This window comes from Arachis stenosperma, chromosome 6 (assembly GCF_014773155.1).
Source record: "Arachis stenosperma cultivar V10309 chromosome 6, arast.V10309.gnm1.PFL2, whole genome shotgun sequence".
NCBI lineage: Eukaryota > Viridiplantae > Streptophyta > Magnoliopsida > Fabales > Fabaceae > Arachis > Arachis stenosperma.
Window position 1 is genome coordinate 83,421,984 of NC_080382.1, and position 14,221 is coordinate 83,436,204.

The following is a 14,221-nucleotide window of genomic DNA, read 5'->3' on the forward strand; positions in this document are numbered from 1 at the left end:
AAGCATGTCAGAAGGACACTTTTTGGTCAACTGCTTATATCTTTCCCAAGCTTCATAGAGGGATTCACCATCCTTTTGCTTGAAGGTCTGAACATCCACTCTAAGCTTGCTCAGCTTTTGAGGACAAAAGAACTTGGCCAAGAAGGCCGTGACCAGCTTATCCCAAGAGTCCAGGCTATCTTTAGGTTGTGAGTCCAACCATGTTCTAGCTCTGTCTCTTACAGCAAAAGGGAAAAGCATGAGCTTGTAGACTTCAGGATCTGCTCCATTAGTCTTAATAGTATCACAATTCTGCAAGAATTCAGTTAAAAACTGATAGGGATCTTCTGATGGAAGTCCATGAAACTTGCAGTTCTGTTGCATTAGAGCAACTAGTTGAGGCTTCAACTCAAAATTGTTTACTCCAATGGCAGGGATTGAGATGCTTCTTCCATAAAAATTGGAAGTAGGTGTAGTATAATCACCAAGCATCCTCCTTGCATTGTTGTTGGGTTCGGCCATGTCTACTTCTTTTTCGAGATTCTCTGTAAGGTTTTCTCTGGATTGTTGTGCTTTAGCTTCTCTTAGCTTCTTCTTCAGAGTCCTTTCAGGTTCAGGATCTGCTTCAACAAGAATGTCTTTGTGCTTGCTCCTGCTCATATGAAAAAGAAGAGAACAGAAAAGAAGAGAAATTCTCTATGTCAAAGTATAGATTTTCCTTTATGTGAGTAGAAGAAGAAAAGAATAGAAGAAGAAAAATTCAAACACAGAGAGAGAAGAGTAGAGGGTTCGAATTATGAGTAGAAGAGAAGTGTTAGTAGATAAATAAATAAATAGAAAGAGATGAGAGGGAGAGAATTTCAAAAATTATTTTAAAAAAAAGTTAGTGATTTTCGAAAATTAAGAGAAGAAATAAAATTAAAATTAAAATTTGAAACAATTAGTTAATTAAAAAGAGTTTTGAAAAAGGGTGAGGAATTTTTGAAAATTAGAGAGAGAGAAGTAGTTAGGTGGTTTTGAAAAAGATGAGAAACAAACAAAAAGTCAATTGGTTAGTTGAAAAAGATTTGAAAATCAATAAGATAAGAAGTTAGAAAAGATTTTTGAAATTGATTTTGAGAAAAGATATGATTTGAAAAATATATGATTAAAAAGATATGACTGAAAATATATTTTGAAAAAGATTTGAAAAGGAAATTAAAAAGATTTGATTTTTAAAATTAAAATTGATTACTTGACTAATAAGAAACTAAAAGATATGATTCTAGAATTTAAAGATTGAACCTTTCTTAACAAGAAAGTAACAAACTTCAAATTTTTTGAATCAATCACATTAATTGTTAGTAAAGTTTTTGAAAATCATGAAATAAAGATAAGAAAAAGATTTTGAAAATCAATTTTAAAAAATTTTCGAAAATAACAAAAGGAAAAAGAAAAGATTTGATTTTGAAAAAGATTTTGAAAAGATAAGATTTTTAAAATTGAAATCTTGACTTTACTAACAAGAAACAACTTATTTTAAAAATTTTTGACTAAGTCAACCCAAAGATTTCAAATTTTTGAGTAAAAGAAGGAAAAGATATTTTTTGATTTTTGAATTTTTAATGATGGGAGAGAAAAATAACAAACATGACCCAAAACATGAAAATTATGAATCAAAACACATGATGCATGCAAGAACACTATGAATGTCAAGATGAACACCAAGAACACTTTGAAGATCATGATGAACATCAAGATTTTTTTTGAAAAATTTTCAAGAAAAGAAAAACATGCACGACACCAAATTTAGAAATTTTCAATGTTTAGACACTATGGATCAAAAAATGCATATGAAAGACAACAAAAGACACAAAACAAGAAAATATGAAGATCAAACAAGAAAACTTATTAAGAACAACTTGAAGATCATGAAGAACACCATGCATGAGTTTTTCCAAAAATGCACAAATTTTAAAAACATGCAATTGACACAAAACTTAAAAATTGAGATTAGACTCAAACAAGAAACACAAAAATATTTTTTTTGATTTTATGATTTTATTAATTTTTTTGGATTTTTTAAAAAATTTCTTTTTAAAAAACGAAAATAAAATAAAACAATCTGAGCAACAAGATGAACCGTCAGTTGTCCAAACTCAAACAATACCCGGCAACGGCGCCAAAAACATGGTGCACAAAATTATGATCTCAATGGCACCAACAACTTGGTACGCACAATTGTAATATCATTCTTCTTCACAACTTCGCACAACTAACCAGCAAGTGCACTGGGTCGTCCAAGTAATAAACCTTACGTGAGTAAGGGTCGATCCCATGGAGATTGTTGGTATGAAGCAAGCTATGGTCATCTTGTAAATCTCAGTCAAGCGGATTCTAATGGTTATAATGGTTTTTGAATATAAAGATAAATAAAGCATAAAATAGAGATAGAGATACTTATGTAATTCATTAGTGGGAATTTTAGTTAAGCGCATGAAGATACTGTGCTCCTTTTGAATCTTTGCTTTCCTACTGCTTTCATCCAATCATTCTTACTCCTTTCTATGGCAAGCTGTATGTTCGGGTTTCACCGGCGTCAATGGCTACCTCCCGTCCTCTCAGTGAAAATGGTCCAAATGCGCTGTCACCGCACGGCTAATCATCTGTCGGTTCTCGATCATGTTGGAATAGAATCCAGTGATCCTTTTGCGTCTGTCACTACGCCCAACACTCGCAAGTTTGGAGCTCGATCGTCACAGTCATCCCTTTCCAGATCCTACTTGGAATACCATAGACAAGGTTTAGACTTTTCGGATCACAGGAATGGCCGCCAATAATTCTAGCTTATATCACGAAGACTCCGATCTTTCGGAATGGAGGCTAAGAGATACACGTTCGATCTAAGGTAGAACGGAAGTGGTTGTTAGTCACGCGTTTATAGGTGAGAATGATGATGAGTGTCACGAATCATCACATTCATCATGTTGAAGTGCAGCGAATATCTTAGAACAAGAATAAGCATTTATTAAATAGAAGAACAATAGTACTTTGCATTAATACTCTTGGAACAGCAGAGCTCCACACCTTAATCTATGGTGTGTAGAAACTCCACCGTTGAAAATACATAAGTGATAAAGGTCCAGGCATGGAAGAATGGCCAGCCTCCCCAAATGGCATATGAATTCAAAAATAGGGAAAAGGAATAATGGTCTAAGAGAGACTCCCAATACAATAGTAAAAAGTTCTATTTATACTAGACTAGCTACTAGGGTTTACAGAAAAAAGTCTAAGTGCAGAAATCCCTTTTACGGCCCACTTTGGTGTGTGCTTGGGCTGAGCATTAGCTTTACACGTGCAGAGTCTCCTCTTGGGCTTAAACGCCAAGTTGTAACGTGTTTTTGGCATTTAACTCTGGTTTGTGACATGTTTCTGGCGTTTTACTCCAGAATCTAGCATGGAACTGGCGTTGAACGCCAGTTTGTGTTATCTAAACTCAAATAAAGTATGGACTATTATATATTGCTGGAAAGCCCTGGATGTCTACTTTCCAATGCAATTGAGAGCGCGCCATTTGAAGTTCTGTAGCTCCAGAAATTCCATTTTGAGTGCAGGGAGGTCAGAATCCAACAACATCTGTAGTCTTTTTTCAGCCTCCTATCAGATTTTTGCTCAGGTCCGTCAATTTCAGCCAGAAAATACCTGAAATCACAGAAAAACACATAAACTCATACTAAAATCCAGAAATATGAATTTTTCATAAAAACTAATAAAAACATCCCTGAAAGTAGCTAGATCCTACTAAAAACTTTCTAAAAACAATGCCAAAAAGCGTTTAAATTATCCGCTCATCACCCCCTTGCTCACCAATGAACTGAATGACTTGATTAGGCAGACATTACCTCAGAAAAAACCAGATCCTGGAAAATTTTTAATACCCTATACCATAGGCACCATGACCTTTGAGAAGGCTCTGTGTGACCTTGGGTCAGGCATAAACCTCATGCCACTTTCTGTAATGGAGAAATTGGGAATCTTTGAGGTGCAAGCTGCAAGAATCTCACTAGAGATGGCAGACAAATCCATGAAACAGGCTTATGGACTTGTAGAGGATGTTTTAGAGAAGTTTCAGGGCCTTTACATCCCTATTGACTTCATAATCCTAGACATTGGAAGGAACAAGGATGAATCCATCATCCTTGGCAGACCCTTCCTAGCCACAGCAAAAGCTGTGATTGATGTTGACAGAGGAGAGTTTGTCCTTCAAGTGAATGAGGACTACCTTATGTTTAAAGCTCACGGATCTCCTTCTGTACACATGGAGAAGAAGCATGAAAAGCTTCTCTCAATATAGAGTCAAAACAAGCCCCCACATTCAAACTCTAAGTTTGGTGTTGGGAGGCCACAACCATGCTCTGAGTATCTGTGAGGCTCCATGAGAGCTCACTGTCAAGCTATTGACATTAAAGAAGCGTTTATTGGGAGGCAACCCAATTTTTACTTATCTATGTTAAATTTCCATTGTTATTTTGTGTTTTCTTTAGGATGATGATCATGTGGAATCACAAAAATAAATGCAAAAATTAATTCAAAAATAAAAAACAGCATTAAAAACAGCACACCCTGGAGGATGAGCTTACTGGCATTTAGGTAGCAGAATGGGTGTTAAACGCCCAGTCTAGGACCATTCTGGGCGTTTAACGCCAAAAAAGGGCACCGGACTGGCGTTTAACGCCAGAAAAGGGCACCAAGCTGGCGTTAAATGCCAGAAAGGGAAGAAAAGCTGGTGTTAAATGCCAGAAAGGGAAGGAAAGCTGGCGTTAACCGCTAGAAATGGGCAGCAACCTGGCGTTTAACGCCAGGATTGGCACTCAAAAAGGCGTTTACACGCCAGAATGGTGCAGCAATGAGAAATCATTGACACCTCAGGATCTGTGGACCTCACAGGATCCCTACCTACCCCAACTCACTTTCCCCCTTCTTCAAACCTTTCCATAACACTCTTTTCACCACTCACATCCAACCACTATTTCCCACCTACACCCACCCACTCAAATTCAAACTATTCCCCTCCAAAAACACTCCCAACCCCACATGGCCGACCCTTCATACACCTCCATCTCTTCTATTTCTTCTTCTTCTCCTTCTTTCTTTCTTCTTTTGCTCGAGGACGAGCAACCTTTTAAGTTTGGTGTGGAAAAAGTATTGCTTTTTGTTTTTCCATAACTATTAATGGTACATAAGACTGGAGAAACCTCTAGGAAGAGGAAAGGAAAGGCAGTTGTGGCCAACTCCGAGTCATGGGAGATGGAGAGATTCATCTCAAAAACCCATCACTAGAAAGAAGCATGAAAAGCGCTAAGGATGGAGCACCAAGAGCACTTCATTATCCTCCATGAAATATATTCATACCTTGGGTCGAGCTGTCCGAGCCGGGATGTTCAGTAGCAAAGCGAACAACCTCTTTAGGTCAAGCGGACCGACTTCTTTGTAAAGAACTCGGCCAAATTGACAGGAAAGCCCAAAGAAGGGCCCAACTCAAGGAATACGACCCCGATCCAAAGGCAGCCCAAGCCTATAGAGATAAGGGCGGTTCCATGGAAGATAAGCTGACCTTGACAAAAGATAAGATAAGATAAGATAACTAACTTATCTTATCCAAAGAAGGTCACATCTCACCATTATAAATACACTGAAGCACCCAAGTATAACTCATACTCTAATTCTATTCAATACGTGCTTAATACCCTTGCTAACTTAAGCATCGGAGTCCCTTGCAGGTACCCCCCACCCTCCAGGGATGAAGGATCAGCACTACCACCAAGTCCAACAAGTCGAACACAACCGCTCCAACCAGCACAGAAGATCTCGTCCGAGATCGATACATTGGCGCCGTTGCCAGGGACCCTAGAAGTCATCCCATCACCATGGCGGACGACCATGACAACGACCACGACTCAGATCTAGAAGATAGAACGCCGCACAAAAATGCGAACACTACACCAAAGGATACTCCTCAACTTAACAATGAAAAGAATTCTCCAAACGCAGGAGCCATAGAGGCACTTCAAGATCGATTAAAACAACTCGAGAAAGAAGCCCAACATCAACGCGAAAAAGAAGAGGATCTACATCGGGAGATAAGGCGACGCCAGGAATTAGAAGATAAGCTTCTAAAACTCGAAGCCGATCTCAAAACCAAAGCTACTCGATCCACTCCAGAGGATAGCTCTCGTAAGGATCAAGATCCATTCACCAGGGAAATCATGAAGACCAAAATTCCAAAGGACTTCAAACTTCCGGATATGACTCTGTACGACGGCACTTCAGACCCCAACCATCACCTCAGCAATTTCAGAAGTAGAATGTACCTCACTGACGCCTCAGATGCAATTCGTTGCAAAGCCTTTCCAACAACTCTTACCAAGACAGCTATTAGATGGTTCGACAGCCTAACTCCAAAGTCCATCTCGAGCTTCGACGACCTGGCCAAAAAATTCCTGGCCAGATTTTCCATACAAAAAGATAAGGCTAAACATGCCCCCAGCCTACTAGGGATCAAGCAAGGAGATCGGGAAAGTCTTCGTAACTACATGGAAAGATTCAACAAAACATGCATGGACATACAAAGTCTACCAACAGAAGCTGCCATTATGGGCCTCATAAATGACCTACGAGAAGGACCTTTTAGCCAATCTATATCTAAGAAATATCCTGCATCCCTGGACAAAGTACAAGAACGGGCACAGAAGTGCATCAACGTGGAGGAGAATTCACGACTTTGGGAAGCCTCGAGGTTCGGTTCTGCCTACCGAGACAAAGATAAAGAATCCAAGAAAAAGGAAGATTGTTCCGGGGAGAAAATAAAAAAATATCATAACTACACCCCTCTTAGGGTATCCTTGGTAGATGTTTACAAAGAAGTCTGCCATACGGAAAAAATACCCCCAGCTCGGCCACTCAAAGGCAAAAGAGGAGGAGGAAATCGGAACGAATACTGTGAGTATCATCGAGTCCGAGGACATTCCACCAACGAATGCTTCGACTTGAAAAATGTCATAGAAAAATTAGTGAGAGAAGAAAAACTGGATCGGTTTTTGGCCGACCGGGATGAAGATGTCGGATGGTCTGAGCGATCACCTCGCACACCGGAAAGACACGTCCACATGATACACGACAGATTTGCGGGAGGAGGAATCTCCAAATCATCCCGCAAGCGACACCTCAAAGAAGTATACCATGTCGAAGGAAAGAAGGAGGCGCCAGACATCCCAGCAATTACGTTTACCAAAGAAGACGCATCCGGAATCATCTCAGGACACGATGATCCCATGGTCATCACTATCATACTGGCAAACGCCAACCTCCACTGTACATTAATTGACCAAGGAAGCTCCGCCGACATCTTATTCAAAACTGCCTTCGACAAGCTCGGCTTAGAAGAAAAAGAGCTAAGAGCATACCCAAACAGCCTGTTTGGACTTGGGGATACCCCAGTACAACCACTGGGATACGTATTGCTACACACAACCTTCGGAAAGGGGAACCAATCCAGAACACTCAAGATAGACTACATCGTGATCAACGTAAGCTCAGCCTACAATGCCTTAATAGGTCGGACAATGTTAAACCAACTCGACGCAATAGTTTCAACTCCACATCTATGTATGAAATTCCCAACTGCAGAAGGGATAGCTACAATAAAAGCAGATCAAAGGATGGCGCGTCGCTGTTATAACGAAAGTCTAAACCTCAGAGGTGAAGGAGAAGAGTTCCACACAATCGAACTTGGTGGAGTTCAGAGGCAAGAAGAACTCCGTCCACAGCCTGAAGGTGAAGTAGAAAAAGTTCAGATCGGAGACACCTCGGATAACACAACTAATATTGGCACAATCCTTAAAGGAGACGCAAAGGAATCACTCATACAGTTCCTACGAGATAATGTTGATCTCTTCGCATGGAAAGCCGCCGACATGCCAGGCATAGATCCCGAACTGATGAGCCACAAGTTGGCAGTCTATCCGGGATCCCGGCCGGTACAACAAAAATGAAAAAAACTCAGACCAGAACGGTCTCAGGCTGTGGCAGAACAGGTGCAAGCACTGCTAGAGGCAGGATTCATAAGAGAAGTTAAGTACCCACTATGGTTAGCAAACGTCGTCTTGGTGAAAAAGTCAAATGGAAAGTGGCAAATGTGCACCGACTACACCGACCTCAACAAAGCCTGCCCAAAAGATCCTTATCCACTCCCAAGCATCGACGCTCTAGTAGACGCCTCATCGGGATATAAGTATCTCTCGTTTATGGACGCATACTCAGGGTACAACCAGATCCTAATGTATCCACCGGATCAAGAAAAAACCTCATTTCTAACACCCAAAGCAAACTATTGCTACATCGTAATGCCTTTCGGCCTTAAGAACGCGGGAGCTACTTATCAAAGGCTAATGAATAAGGTCTTCTCAGACCACATCGGAAAAATCATGGAGGTCTACGTGGATGACATGTTGATAAAGACACAAAGTAAAGAGACATTACTGACCGACTTGGTTCAAGTGTTCGACACCATACGGAAGTATGGCATGCGACTTAACCTGGCTAAATGCTCCTTCACAGTGGAAGCAGGTAAGTTTTTGGGCTTTATGCTCACACAAAGAGGAATCGAGGCAAATCCAGATAAATGCCAGGCCATACTCAACATGAAGAGCCCAACCTGTGTAAAAGAGGTACAACAACTCAATGGGAGATTGGCAGCCTTATCCAGATTCCTAGCAGGGTCAGCGATAAGATCCCTCCCTTTTTACGCTACTTTAAGGAAGGGAAAAAACTTCGAGTGGACAACGGAATGCGAGCAAGCTATCCGAGACTTCAAAGAATTCTTGGGACGGCCACCTATTCTATCTCGACCACGAGAAGGAGAACCACTCATATTATACCTCGCAATAGGAAGTCGGGCAATAGCCTCAGCACTAATTAAAGAAGACGAGGGTGGGCAACAACCCGTCTTCTTCATTAGTAAAGCACTACAGGGGTCAGAGCTGAACTACCAGAAAATAGAGAAGTTTGTCTACGCTCTCATACTAACATCCCGATGACTTCGCTCGTACTTCCAAGCTCATACCATTATGGTTCGGACCAACCAGCCCATAAGGGGATATTCCAGAAAATAGATCTAGCAGAAAGAATCCTATAATGGGCAATCGAATTGTCCGAGTTCGACCTCCAATACGAGGCGCGGACAGCCATTGAGTCACAATACCTAGCCGACTTCATTGCAAAATTCACAGACACCCCGGAGATCCCCATAGAATGGAATATATACGTGGACGGTTCCTCGAATAAAACCGGAAGCGGTGTAGGTGTGATAATCGAAAGCAACCAACGAACCCAACTTGAGCTTTTCCTCAAATTCGGATTCCCAGCCTCAAACAACCAGGCAAAATACAAAGCGTTATTAGCTGGTTTGAAGCTGGCTAGGGAGGTTGGAGCTCAGAAACTCAACATCTACAGCGATTCACAAGTCGTTACCTCACAAATAACAAGGGGCTATCAAGCCAAAGACCCTACCATGAAAACATATTTGGATAAAACCAAGGAACAGCTCAGACAACTCGGGGAATATAGGATCTACCACATACCCCGCGAGCAAAACGCCCGAGCTGACGCACTCTCAAAACTAGCCAGCACCAAACCAGGAGGCAACAATAGAAGCCTCATCCAGAAAGTACTGCAGAACCCGTCAATATCGGAAGAAGAAAAAGTCCTAGCCATAACAGGTCGGGATCAGGGATGGATGACTCCCATAATTAACTACCTCAAAACAGAAGCGCTCCCCACAGATGAAAAGGAGGGAAAGAGGTTAAAAAGGGAGGCACAGTACTACGCTATCATAAACAACACCCTATACAAAAGAAGGATCTCAATACCATTGTTAAAATGCGTACCGACCTCCAATACAAAGGGAATCTTGGAGGAAGTACACAGCGGCATTTGTGGCAATCATCTCGGAGCGCAAGCTCTCACCAAAAAGGTACTCCGGGCGGGATTCTATTGGCCAACTCTACGAAAGGAAGCTACAGAATTTGTAAAAACATGTACACCATGTCAGAAGCATGCCAACTTTCACATCGCCCCGCCGGAAAAGCTCATCAGCGTGACCTCACCGTGGCCATTTGCAAAGTGGGGACTCGATCTTCTCGGACCCTTTCCCCAGGGATCGGGACAAGTCAAATTCCTCATAGTAGGGGTAGACTATTTCACAAAATGGATCGAGGCAGAACCCCTAGCCAACGCCATTGCTCAAAGAAGACAGAAATTCCTATATAGGAACATCATTACAAGGTTCGAGGTCCCATACTCCATCACCACAGATAATGGCACCCAATTCACAGATGCAAGCTTCAGAAAACTAGTGGCCGACTTGAATATAAAACACCAGTTCACCTCCGTCGAACATCCTCAAGCCAATGGACAAGCCGAAGTGGCCAACAAAGTCACATTGGCCGGGCTAAAACGCAGACTGCAAGAAGCAAAGGGAGCTAGGGCCGAAGAACTTTCACAAGTCCTATGGGCGTATCGAACAAACCCCATTCTACTACGAACGAATCACCATTTCGATTAGCATACGGAGTTGAGGCAATGATTCCAATAGAAGTCGAGGAAGGGTCTCCCCGAGTAGTCCACTACAATGAACAAACCAACTCTCAACTTCAAAGAGAAGAGCTCGACCTATTTCCGGAAATCCAAGAAAGAGCTCGGATCAGAAAAGAAGTACTAAAGCGGTGAATGGCTTCCAGGTATAATCAAAAGGTTGTGCCAGGAGGTTTTGCTGAGAACGATCTCATCTTAATCCGAAATGATATTGGAATAACTCGACCCGGAGAAGGAAAGCTGGCAGCCAACTGGAAAGGACCCTACCGAGTCAAAGAAGTACTTGGGAAGGGCTACTACAGACTGTCCGAACTCGAGGGACGAGAACTCCCCAGATCATGGCATGCCTGTAACCTAAGAAGGTACTATAGCTAGGAAAGGTAAAAGATCTCATCACAAGATGCACTCTTTTTCCTGAAAAGGTTTTTTAATAAGGCATCAAGACTGAGATTTAATCTGACTTAAGGGTACAAAAAACTCTCGCATGTATATATTTGCACTTTCTTTGAATAAAATACATTTCAGATATTCTACAAATTCCCAAGACGCATTAATCTAAAGCATTCATTGTCCGATTATAAAGCAACAGATCGACAGAAAGTGAAGAACAGATTCACTGTACAATCTCGATAGGAATGATCGTCCGACAAAGGTGAAAATGCGATTCACCTAAAGGACGATCAAACCAGGACGGAAACCACCATCTACAAATCGGAAAAGATGAACACAGAATAATGCAAGAAGTTATCGAAAGTGATCCCAAAAAGAACCTGACGAGGTCTTATGGATTGCTATATAATAACTTAAAAAGACTGGCCGACACTAAAAAATCGGACCAGGTCAACCCAAGTTATCAGCAAATCCCTGGAAAGAGGTCTGGCCAACCCTATTAAAGAGGAATTGCTATAACTTAGAAGAGATCGACCTAACGAAGTCGGTCTCCTACAAGACAAGTTATAAAAGTAATCCCCGAAAGAGACCTAACAAAGGTCCAAGAAAGAGGATTACAAAAATAACTTAGAAGAGATCAACCTAACGAAGTCGATCTCCTACAATACAAGTTATAAATGTAATCCCTGAAAGAGACCTGACAAAAGTCCAAGAAAGAGGTCAGCAAATACTTAAAAAGAAGATCAGCAAAGATTGGGAGCCTTCCCGGCAGCATCAGTACGGGGAGAAGGAGGGCGAGTCTGAATAGGCACAGCATCTACAGTTCCATCATCCCGGTTCAGAATCTGACAATCCGGATCAGACATAACTAGAGGAACCGAGGAGGTCGACACCTTGATAGAAGGCACTGGGTGAGGTTCAACATCATCATCATCCTGGTCATCAGGGAGAATCTTACCATCCCTCACAACATTGTCCAGGCTGAAGAGAGTAAGATCGGCCTCAGGAGCAATAACCCGAACCTGCTCCTTCAGGTTCTCATAGGCAGCAGTTACACTGCCAACAAGATGACCCTGTAGCTCGGAGTAATAAGCTCGGACATTCTCCAACTCCTCCTTCAGACGCATTCCCTCCCGATAAGATGTGACATAGCTATCCTTATGCCTCAGTGCCGTGTCTTCAGCCAGCCTCACAGAGGCAGCCAAAGAGACGGAACTAGCTTTCTCATTCTCCAGATGTTTTTCCAACTTGGCCACCTTCACTTCAAGCTCCTCCTTCAAGCCTTTTATCTGATCAAACTCCCGTTTGGCCTCCTCCATAAAAGCTTTGGTGGCATGGAAAGGAAGACTTTGAGCAGTTCGATACAGGGCCGCCCCCATGTGTGCCATCTTGATACTACTTCGAGTTATATAATCAAAATGATGAAGAAGTGACACGTCATCCATAGGGAGGACACCATAAGGACCGATTTGTTGATCTACAAACTCGACCGCATCAAAGTCAGGAGCATCAAGGTTGAAAGGCTCAATTGTTTTTTGCTTCTTACTAGGAGGAGCACCAGAAGCAGCAGCAAAAGTCTGTGGAGGATCGACCAGACGAACCCGAGGAATAGGAATTGCTTTCCTCGGCCCGGGAGAACTCGGCACAGGAGGTTTCACTGGAAGCTGAGAAGATCCCTCTCCAGCCACCTTGGCCGAGATATTTTGAGCAGCAGTTGCCTTCTTTGCCTTTTTGAAGGCCTTCATGGAGTCATTATTTTTTGACATCTCAATCAAATACAGAATCATCCATAGTAAAGGGTTACAATCACAAGAAGAGGAAGCAAAACTAAGAAAACAAGCACAAAAACAAGTCAGACAAGTACCCAAAACAGTCTGAACCAAGGACGGGTCATTCAAAAAACTTTTTGTTTCAAGATGGGGTGGTTCCCCCCATAAATCCTCAAGAACAACAACAAAAGCACGCTCAACCTCGTTAAGCATCTCCCATGTATACCGAGACACTCTCACATCCTTCTGCCACTCTAGAGGGAAAGAAGGCTCATCATTTTCATCAAGAAAAAAGGGGCGGGCCCCCTCGACAGCACGAACTCTAAAGAAGTAATTCTTAAAATCCTTAAAGGACTCGTCATACATGGTGAAAACTTTATGGCCCTGGGCAGACCTGAAAGAAACCCAGGAAGCTTTTTTTTTGGAAGAATCACCAGGCTTGGAAGAAATAAACAGATAAAGGAAAAGAGTCTGAGAAGGTGTTACGCCTAACTCTTGGCAAAGTAGCTGAAAGATCTTGACAAAACCCTAGGAATTCGGGTGAAGCTGAGATGGGGCAATGTTACACGACCACAACAGGTCAGTCTCGAAAGTAGTAAAAGGAAAAGTAATGTCCAACTGACTGAAGAAATATTCATAGGAATGGAAGAGGGACGCTCTCCCTCGATGAAGGTAGGAAAACAAACCCTTTCATCAGAATCAGGAGCGACAAGCTCATAATCCCTCTCCCGGGCACTATTACCACAGATCCTATGACGCTTCCTCAGCTCTACGCAAACTTTAGCATCCACAACAGAGACACACATCAAGATAAGGGAGTCCAGCCAATCGGACATCCCCTCGGGAACTCTGGAAGACATCTCTACAATGTTATTGCGAGAAGACATGAGGCAAACTCATCCTACAATAAGAAAAGAAGATGGGATTACTAAAAACATCTGGGACGAAGGACAAAACAACTCGATTAATATGACACAGGCGAACAAACAGAAAAGGAAAACCCCAAGACTCAAACCAAAGTCCTGGGGCATCCTTTGGAGGCAGTAACAAAGCAAGGTTTTCAGGAAAAATCTACAGCTCGCATCCCAGCATCTCTCAAACAAGAAAAGAAGACTTCAAACAAACAAAGCATTTCGAAAAAGGAAAGTAGAAACACAAAAATCATCAAAGCCACTATCTTTCTACAGTCTACCAGCAAAGAGCATTGTCAACAACACCAAGCAGAAAATCATCAAAAACATAACCTTTTGCAGACTCAAGCAAAAACCCTAAAATGTATCAAGAGGAAGTCAAGAAAATGCACTCCAAGCAAAAAGCAAACTATAGGTATCATTATCTCCCACCGCAACAAGGATCTTTTGAAATTAAGGAGCAAGAGACAGTTTTTCCAAAAATAACATCCAGAAGCAACAATAGAACATGCAAACCCCTGGGAAATCGCAAAAAAGAAACAC

The 14,221-nt window shown here is 41.9% G+C and overlaps 1 non-coding gene across 1 annotated transcript; it reads left to right on the forward strand.

Annotated features, from left to right (window-relative positions):
* Positions 1–108, forward strand: LOC130937696 (small nucleolar RNA R71). Its single transcript, XR_009068901.1, has one exon. It is a non-coding gene; the product is annotated as a small nucleolar RNA R71 (small nucleolar RNA).
* Positions 109–14,221: the final 14,113 nt, after the last annotated feature.